The sequence below is a fragment of the Pinus tabuliformis genome, chromosome 2_1, assembly GCF_031772625.1.
Source record: "Pinus tabuliformis cultivar Carrire ecotype Pingquan chromosome 2_1, CPIR1, whole genome shotgun sequence".
Lineage (NCBI taxonomy): Eukaryota > Viridiplantae > Streptophyta > Pinopsida > Pinales > Pinaceae > Pinus > Pinus tabuliformis.
Window position 1 is genome coordinate 817,257,018 of NC_142299.1, and position 10,873 is coordinate 817,267,890.

At 33.4% G+C, this 10,873-nt stretch overlaps 1 pseudogene; it reads right to left on the minus strand.

Annotated features, from left to right (window-relative positions):
• Positions 1-7,943: 7,943 nt before the first annotated feature.
• On the minus strand, positions 7,944-9,454 carry LOC149203139 (uncharacterized; annotated as a pseudogene).
• Between the last annotated feature and the right edge of the window lie 1,419 nt (positions 9,455-10,873).

A 10,873-nucleotide genomic window follows, 5' to 3' on the forward strand; every position in this document is an offset into this window, starting at 1 on the left:
CCCCACGAGGGGCGCGTTCCATTCTTTATTCATATATTTCAGTTGGCATCCACCAGGGTTTTTTACTGAAGTAAAAATAATAATAATTCTATGACATTCTCTTGGGTTGCCTAGTGCCAGCCAAGTTAGGAGACCCTACATGAACACAAATTATTGTACGGTGAAAAGTTTATTCCAGTGAGAATTTGTAATGTCAAAAGTTTATTCCATTGAGAACCATATGCTCCTTAATCAACAATGCACGTCATTATATTTATTTATTTTTATAAATAAATGCACATCATTATATTGATTTACTTTTATAAATATGACCAAACGTTTTATTAATATTCAAGATATGTTTTTGGTTTGAAAATTATTTCACAACTATTGTTCTTTTAATGGGATTAACATGGTAGTGACTCAAATGGAAAACATGGTATGTGTGAGTGAATTATTTTTGTCAAATTTGTTGCAACAATATTAACATTCATTATTTTCATGTGAAAGTAATTATGAATATATATGTTTTCACTTCATAATATTATTTTTTGTTGTTTCTATATATTTTCCATCTATTTTATCACTATTTCCATTTTAAACAAAAAAACTCAGAACATTTGAACAATTTGGAAAATTTGCTGAAAAATTTGATCAGCAAGTCTCAAAACAAAGTGTAGCAATGAGACTTGAGCCGAATGGTACAACAAAGAATGAAAAATTTGAACAATTATGAGTACAATTTGAAATTAGATGAAACTTGTACAAATAAATTTTAAAAGTGATATGATGAGCAGTTTAAAAATAAAAAAGTCATAAAAAAATTCCTTGAAAGGTAGAGGCACCCATCAAATTTAACCCCTGCTGGTGATAAAGGAAAGGTGAATAGAATACGCTGCGTTGCAAGATATACGTGTATATTTCGCACGTGCTCATCACCATTAGCGAGCTAAACAGAAGGGTATTTACTCCTCTTAAAGCAAAAGCTACGTTCATGTTGTGGAGTCTGGTTAAATAAAGCCACAGACATTCCGAAATCTGAAACGTTTCCGTCACGCAACAGTAAAGTCCAACTATATAAGCTGGACGAACGGGTTTCAGTGGTGTACTAAATGTGCCTGTCAATATGGCGGGGTTATCGCTTGCTATTGACTTTAACGGCAACAAAGGCATGAACTGGTTGTGACGGGAAATGAATTGTAGCGCACTGGCGGTGATTGGAAAAGAAGGGTCTGGTAGGATGTCTGTGGCGCCTGTGGCGCCTTTTGGAATGAGCATGTGCTCCATTTTCCGTGGGGACAAACGAAACTTTGGCATGTACGTTACCATGCATTAATAATTGAATATGCAAGGATTTGGTAGATAAGAAGCAAGTAATCCAAATAAGGGACTTAATTTCATTAAGTTTAATTGTTTTGACATTTCCGCCAATAATTTTTACATATTTAACAAAGAGCGTAGAGTGTCTGTGGTTTTAAAAGAATTTATTTACATATTTAATAAAGAGGGTACAGTGTCTATAGTTTTAAGAGAATTTATTTACATATTTAACAAAGAGGGTAGAGTGTCTATGGTTTTAAAAGAATTTTCAACTTATCTAGTGGTTGAATTATTTTTCAAATTTTCTATTTTAAAAACTTTAATTCGTCAAGTTTCATCTTTAACTTTAGTACTTTCAACAACTTTATTACTTTTAATGGAAAAATATATATATTTCGGGCAAGTTTAATATTCACGGGGAGAATGATGATCATATTCGAATTTTGAAATTAAATTAAATTAAATTTAATATTCGTTAAATTAATTTAGATCTATAAGTTAAATATTAGTAAATATTGATAGACATTATGTTTGTTTGAGTGTGAACGGAAACAATTTATCCGTCAACCCTCATTTAAAAAAAAAACAAAGCAGATTCAATGAATTAATTAATGGACACGCAATCTCGTACTTCACTGCTCTTGCTCCCGTTCATGCTCCCCAACCGCTATGAACTTGGCTTTATTGTCACAATTAGCCACACATTAAATTTTCGAAATGTTTTGGAAAAACAACAAATACATTTACATCCTCTAAAACCTGCACATTTACCTTTGAAACCCTGTTTCGAATGATCTGCAACTAGTCTAATCTTCCCTATGTATCAAAATTGAACAAACCATCAAAATGTATTAAAATTTACAAACCATCAAAATTTCAAAATGTGAAGTTAATTATAATAATTTATAAAATTATAAATTTTACACGTGGATTTATTTTGCATTTTATTTTCTAATTAAAGAAATAGGATGGGAGCAGTTCTTAAACATACATAATTTTGTTCAAAATTTCACTAAAAAATCTAATTTTTAATTTTGTTAACATCTCCCTAAAAAATCTAAAAAATTTATAAAAACTAAACATCCCACCTAAAATTTATAAAAACTAAACATCCCACCTAATTATTGAACCATATCCTATAACATCAATTTGAAACCAAAAAACCTGCGTAAAAATCACTACCGTAGAAAGGTTTATTAGACGAATTCCGTTGACATCACATTCTCTTTGTTTATTAGACGAATTCCGGTGAGATCACATTCTCTTTGTTCATTTTAAAAAGACTAAAAAAAAATACACTTTCAACCTATTAATTAAAAAAGATATATATTTAAACTTTCTTAATATTATATAATTATGTAGAAATTAAAAAGGTAAGTAGACTTACACGTTAATGCTGCATAATTACAAACCAAATTATAAAATATATACTTAGATTTCCTTAATATTGCATAATTAGAAACGAATTGAAAAGACGTTAATGTTACATGATTATAAACAACATTAAAATGTGGGTGGAGCTGTTGACAACTTAACTTATTAAAGAAATCACCAAATCAATAGTTACTACCTAACAAATTTCGTTAGATTCCCATGGAATGTATAATTTATGAGGGTAAGGTACGTGAAAACTATTTATACGTATATAAATGTTATTATCTTGAAGTAAGGCCTAGCAACTATGTCGCTGTTGCAAGCTTCGTAGAAGCCCTTGCACTAAGTCTTTTTTCTATTTTTGTCACTTACTCTGACTTACACGAATCCATACATGAACCCATACACAAACCTACTAACACATTTCACGCATTGTTGACCTTCTCAATGGCTTCCTCGCCTGTACACGGTCTGGCATCCCTTCTGTGCGTTGGCGAACCTCTGGCGAACCTCAATAAAAAATAACTTAAATAGATACTACCTCAACAGCTCATTTTAATGCATAAGTACTCAAATGCGGAATGGTGATAACAGTCATTTATATTATTTCAAAAATGGATTACAGAAGGATTACAATCTGTTCAATACTGAGATAGACTGTGGTCGCGTTTACTAGACTTTAGCTACTTAGCTAGGAGATAGCTTACTGGAGGCTACCTGACAAGATCACAGACTCAGTCTTTGAACAATGATATTAACACTAATAAAGATAGATTCTCTATAGATCTGACCACTTTAGGTTCTCACCTGTGCCGAACACACAAATGCGCGGGCTTCTCAGATCACCTAAAACTTTGATATTTTTTCGTGATGCAAGCAGATCAGCCAGAAGTCCGCAGTTGCAAAGCAGGAAAAGCTCTCGACTCTAAGACACCAAAACTTCCAACACTCAAACTCCAAATGCCCCAAATGAGCCTTACTCCATCTCTTATATAGGAGAAGGAGGGGACAAGCATCTGACCAACGGGACGACAAACTTGGTACTGAAGGAATCTGTCAGATCACGAGATGTGGCTCAAAGCGCACAAGAAGTCGGACAAGTGCTCTGAGTCTCATCACTGAAGATTATTACAGATCTACGGAGAATAAAATGTATAAAGTGGATACTTTTTGAACAGGAAAATCCCACAGGAAAATCTGGTCACAAATTATCCTTGTGACTCAACATCATTTTTACAGTGTGGAGACTTTTACGGACAAATCCACGGGAACCAAAATAAATTAAAAAACTGTAATTTTGGGAACCGAAATTTTTTATACAGATTTTCATCCCAAGCCTTGGTAAAAATCCTTCTCACAATCATAGCCTTATTTAATATAATTTGATGCTTAATTTTTGTGAGAATAAGCCATTGGTGATGCTTGTTCATATATTCTTTTAACACCTCGTTATCTCGGAGAGGATATCGATCTGGGAGAGAAAACGTGTCTTTAACGGTCTCATAAGGAGAATGGAAGCAATCAGGAATATTGTTTTCAAAACATATATCACAACCCATTCTAACATATGATTCATGGTAAACAGGATCTATGCCTGTTCTGTTCATACCATAATCAATCCACCAATCCCGTATCCAATCACTTTGTTGGTTCCGTTGCATGATTCCTGTGGTCCCAAACTTTATCTTGGTGTAGTGGGTTTCTTCTTTGCTGTCTTTATTTAATATGTCCCACCACAATCTTTTATAGATGCCGAAATCATAGACTGTGTCTGGAAAGATGTGGCTGGTGTCCTTTCTGGGCCATAGTGCTGCATTATGTGTTGGAAAAGGCCAAGAAGTGTTCCTCATTCGATTTATTGAAAAATATCTTTCATAGACCCCACTTCTGCTTCCCCCATGTGACCATATCATAGTCAAATCATGAAAGTCATGTAGAAGAGCATCTTGTGCCTGGCTTGCAGCATTTATGCTGTTGGAATAGACCATATCGTGGATCCATCTGCTCCCTTTTGGGTACACTCTTCTTTCAGGTACTAGATGTAATATATCAGTGTGTGCTTGGAGATTAGCATCTAATACTTTTGTATTTCTTAATTGCCAAGTGGGCTTCCAACTTTCTTTGTATTCTGACCAACTAAGATTATCTGGAATTGTTCTAAGTACTTCTTTTGTTGGCCTTGATCCCATTTTGTTACTATTATTATCACATGTTCAGCTGGTTGAATAAATTCTCTACTGAGAAATCTGGCAGATAATTTTCTTTCCCTTTAATATGCTCCACTTCGAAATCAAAGTTGGCAAATAAAGCCTCCCATTGAGCAAACTTGGCTTCTCCTAGTTTTTTAATATCTTTGGTTAAGACTTTTTCATAGCCGAGGCATGAGTCCTTAGCAGGAATTTTTTATTTACAAGATTTACCTCAAATTTATTTATACAATTCCAGGTGGCTTTAACTTCCTTCTCTATAGTAGAATAATTTTGTTCCGCTGCAAGTTCCTGAAGCAAACTGTACAATTTGTTCTACACCTTCATTTTTCTGTTTGAGAATGCCTCCCCAACCAATATTTCTTGCATCTTATTCTACAGTCTTGAAAGCATTGTCATCAACTACATAAAGGATAGGCAGTGTCTTGACTTTACCTTTGATTCGTTAAACAGCTTTGGTATGGGCCTTAGTCCATGGTGGTGGATTTTTCTTGAGCCTTTGATTTAACAAACTTCTATCCTTTGCACAATCTTGATAGAAGTTACATAATTTAGACATCCTAGAAATCTCTGAAGCTGGGTTTTATCAATAATAATGTCAGGGAATTTTTCAGAGAATTCTAATGCATGTTTCTGCAAGAATATTTGGCCATTGAATATGGTATGGCCAAAAAACTTTACAGAGGTTTGAAATACCTTTATTTTCTTTTTGCTTAAAACAAAACCATTTCTTTTTACCAACTGTACAAATGTCTGTACATGCTTGAAATGATCTTGAATATTTTTCGAAAAAATTAAGATGTCATCAATATAGACCAGGAGCTAATCAAAGTAAGGTTTGAAGATGGAATCCATCACCTTCTGGAACTTAGAGGGAGCATGCTTCAATCCAAAAGGCATTACATTCCATTCGTAATGTCCTGCAGGCACGCTGAAGGCTGTTTTGAACTTATCTTTTTCAGAAATGGCGACCTGCCAAAAGCCTGACTTTAAATCAAATTTTGAAAATATTTTTTCTCCCGCTATCCTCCCTATCAAATCACCTTTGTGGGGGATAGGATATGTATTATCTGCAAGAACAGAGTTCAAAGGTTTGTAATTGATTATAAGCCTTGGGATGCCTCTAAGTTGTTCTGATCTTTTATTTACATAGAATCCGTAATAGTTCCAAGGACTGTCAGATTCCCTGATGAGTCTTCTGTTTAGGAGTTGCTTTATCTCTTTTTCACACAACTCCCTGTACTCTTTGTTCATTGGGATTGCTCTTCTTTTGCATGGCTTCCCAACATACTCTGTTATGTATGGTAATTCAACTGTGTGTTGTTCCCGATGCCAAAAGGCATTTGGTTCTTTTGAACAACATTCATCCTTTATTGTCTTTTTGAGCTCAGCAATTTTCTTAGTCATCTCCACCATCAATAATTTTTTTTCGAACACTTCTATTGACAATCTATCCAAATGTTGGTGCCTAGAGAATTTCCTTCACCACATATCCATTCTTCTAGCTTCCAATAGCTTTGTCATCCTCCTTCATGTTTTTCGCTCTAATAATGAACCTATTGAGAATTTAGCCAACTTAGCATGCTCACAAAATAACCTTCATATTTCTAGACCCAATTCAACCATCTCCTCCTCCCCCTTAGTGTCCCTGTGCAACTCCATGGTTCTTTCAAACCTCTTCACCTAGGCTCTTCCAGACACTTCTGATCCCCCAATTGTTGTGCCCCTCCCAAAGACCTTGCAACACCGATTGGTGTGTCTACTACATTGTGATTAACATTGGTTTCTTTGTGTCTTACAACACTCTCATCATTTTCTAATGAAGTCCCTTTCAACACTTACATACTTTCTGCAAGCTTACCACAACTTAGTTACTCAAATGTTTTTTGTTATACTTTATAATCTAATGATTTTGGTCATACTCTTATCTATTACAATATGTATGTATTTTTTTGGATTTATATTATACATTTCGGTTTGGTTTCCCTATGTTGTATGAGATTAAGAATAGAATCTACTTGATTTTAAAAGAAAGGAAAAAAAATAAATCGATAAGTTTGTTTAACTTCATTTTATTTAAAAATATATACTTGGATTTAGTTAATATTGCATAATTATAAAAGAATTGAAAAGATAAGTAATATTGCATAATTATAAAAAAATTGAAAGGATAATCGGACTTGTACGTTAATGTTACATAATTATAAACCAAATTAAAATATGTACTTGGATTTTCTTGATATTGCATAATGGAAAAGGAAATGAAAAAGTAGGTAGACATAAAGTTAATGTTGCATTATAAACAAAATTAAAACGTGGATAGAGTTGCAGTTGATGACAACTTTACCTTGTTAAAGAAATCACCACATCAATCTATATTACATAACAAATTTCGTTAGATTCCCATGGAATTTATAATTTATAAGAGTAAGGTACGTGAAATCTATTTCTATGCTTAACAATGTTATTATGTTGCAACTTATAATATGGAATTTGATATTTATTTTATTGATATATGAAACTCATAAGCATTGGCTTTGTCTACGATAACTCTATTTTATTGAAAAATAAGTACTTAGATTTCCTTAATAGCGCATGATTATAAACGAATTTAAAAAGTAGGTGGACTTATATGTTAATAAAGTATAATTATAAACCAAATAAAAATGTGGGTGCAATTGTAGTTGATGACAACTTTACACTATTAAAAATCACCTAATCAATCTATATTACATAACAAATTTCGTTATTGAGATTTTCATCAAATTTATATATTTTAAAAATAATTAAATATCAGTAAATTTGTAATGTACTTGTTCTAACATGTAATATTATCATCAAAATTAAATTGAAATTTTGTTCATATCTATCAATATTACCAACTTTCTCCTCTTTTATTTTGTATAAAATTATGAATAATTTTTTTACAATAAATGAATGAATACCTATCTAATCATTAATGTTACGATGGTAATCTTACCATCCACAATAAAAGTGTAACTAAGTTTAATAAAAATAAATATTTATGATATTGGCTGTGCAGAACGAAAATTCTCAGCAGCTTCAGGCTAACAACCCCAACGATTTGAGAGTGGAGGCGGTGCTTGCTTTGACCTGGTCGTCTGAATCTTTCCTGGCTTTCCGAGGCAATGTCGCTGGCTTCATCGTGGTGTAAGGAGACAATCTGTTAATTCTGTACCAACAAAAATTCATCCTTTTAATACACATTTGCCTACTCAGTCATCTAAATTTGCACTAAATATAATTATCGTAATTGATTTAAATGCTGGATTTGCTATTCAATTTTCTGAATATACATAATTTTTAAAAATCATAAAGAGTTTATTTACCTCTGCTTACGCTTTTGGAGGAAACGTTGCACAGATAATTTCGGGACAATTTGCAGGCCTGCGCGCGAAAAAGGTTAATAACAATGTTAAAGACAATTTTCAATCTTGAAGACCTTTCTTTATAGCTTTTCACATTCTGTGGAATAGTATGAACCACATTTGTCAATATAAAATATTTTACGATCGGCGTCTTACCTACGGGAAGTCTTTCAGGCGTTCGATGCAGGCTTATGATGCAGCGGTTTCAAGATCTGTTGGATTTTGCTGATATCAATCTGAGGTGTTCTTGTCTTGCTCGAGCTTATAGACCCGGCAAGCCTAATAATGGCTTCAGCCTGCAACAAAAATGACGAAATAAGCCTGCGAATAAATTAAAGAACGCCAAGAGGACCAAAGATGCAAACGTTTAGTCAAAAATATATACGAAATTTGTTGTGAATGTATTAAATTTGTTGCTCAGATGAAAATAATACCTTGTCAGCCGGCACGTTGTAAACATTCACCATTCCGTTATAAAAAATAACAAATTGACCTGTGGACTGCTGCTCGGGGGTTTTTGCTGGAACTGATCTGTTGCAAATAGTGCGCAAAACACAAAGTTAGCCTTATCATACATTTAAGGTCGCTCAGCTATCAAGAATTAGCAAATATATCAAATTACAAATGTCTGGACATGAAAATACCTCGAAACCGGATCAGTTTGGCTGATTGCAAAAGGCCTGGTAGTATTTCTCTCTGTAACTCTGTTGCTTGAACCGAAACCGGTGCATACGGCAAATAATTCCATCATTTCCGCGTGACTGGATGCCTCAGAGCGTCCACTAAAGCCCTTGGCCGGATGATTGACATGAACCAAATCCCCTTGCTTGTCATCTGAAAGTGCGATTGACCAAAGCACCTTTTGCATCATCTGTGGTTTTATCCGTGACATATCTTGCACTGTTGCATTCATCAAAAATGCATACAACATGAGCCAAAACCTTCTTCCAAAACAAGAACAGAAGACAAATTTAAGGAAAAACTGCATATTTCACCAGTCGATCTAAAAATAAAATTGCGAGACAAATTCAAGGCGTTTGGAAAAGAAAACATACATCTCGGCTTGGCTAGCTGTTTTCCAGGGCCGAATTCCAAACTAGTAGTGCAATTTACGGCTGGTGCACTTGATTCAGAGTCTTTCTGAACGGGTACAAACTCGAAAGCTACAGATGCACTTGGTGACATAGCGGGCAAACGGAATTGTTCCTAGAAATCACCAGAATTTCCGTTGCAACTTACTTTTTCTCAAAGCTCTGATACTGCTAGATCAATCAAAGCGCCGAATACATCTGGATTACTCTCCGGTTTATAAGATGATAAATAATTGGCGGGCGGTGATTAGGAAAAGGTGTATATTTCGCACGTGTTCATGTTGTGGAGTCTGGTTTAAAAAAACCACATACATTTCGAAATCTGGAACTTTTCCGTAAATACCAACTGTATAAGATGGACGAACGGGTTTCAGCGGTGTGCTAAATGTGCCCATCAACGTGGCGGATGAACTTTACCATACATTAATAATTGAATTTGCCATTTGTCACCGCAGGGCTTCCTACCAATTGTGAATCCCACACCAGGTGCATTACCATATGTTAATAATTGAATATGCCATTTGTCCCCGCAGGGCTTCCTACCAATTGTGAATCCCATTTCCACGAGGGTTTTGTAGATAAGAAGCAATGGGAATAACGGATGGAATTTCATTAAGTTTGATTGTTTTGAAATTTCATTAAGTTTGATTGTTTTGAAATTTAGGTCAATTATTTTTACATAGTTAAAAAAGGTAGTGTACAGTGTTTATAGCCTTACAAGAATTTTCAGCATATCTAATCGCCCTGTGTAACGAATATGCTTTTTTTGTCCGGGAAGATATGGAAATACCAATTGGAGTTTTGTAAATTTAAGTAAGAATTGTTAAACTTCATAATTTTAGGTGGAGGTTTTTGATGGTACTTAATCCATTTTCATCATGTACACGATTCAAACACTACATGTACAAGATTTATTGAAATTTTTTTCCCTGAATTCCAGCCACTTTTAGTTGTCTGGGCAATTCCTTTCCTTTAGTAGACGACTCTCTAATAAGTAAATTATTCTTCAAATTTTATATTTTAAATCTTTTATTATTTTTAACAAAGAAAAAATAATTCATGAAGTCTCATTTTAATTTTATTGTTTTTAACAATTTTATTATATTGATACAATTTCAAATAAAGGATGCAATTTTTTGTTATTTAAAATATATTTTTGAATGCATAAATGGCCTTAGCACCTTGAAAAACCCTTGGGGCCCTAGAATGAATAATCATAAAGATTAGACAATTTAAATTCAATTTTTTAAATATTTTGTGAGAGTTTGAATAGTCATGAAAATTGTCATATCGTTTATAAATGAGACTACGTCAAAACAAATATTTCATAAAGTTTAATATTTACTAGGAATAAATTAGAATATGTCAAAACAAATAATTCATAAAGTTTAATATTTACTAGGAATAATGATGACCATGATTGATCATACTTGAACTTTTGAAATTAAATTAAATTAAATTTAATATTCGTTAAATTAATTTAGACATATAAGTTAAATGGTTGGTAAATATT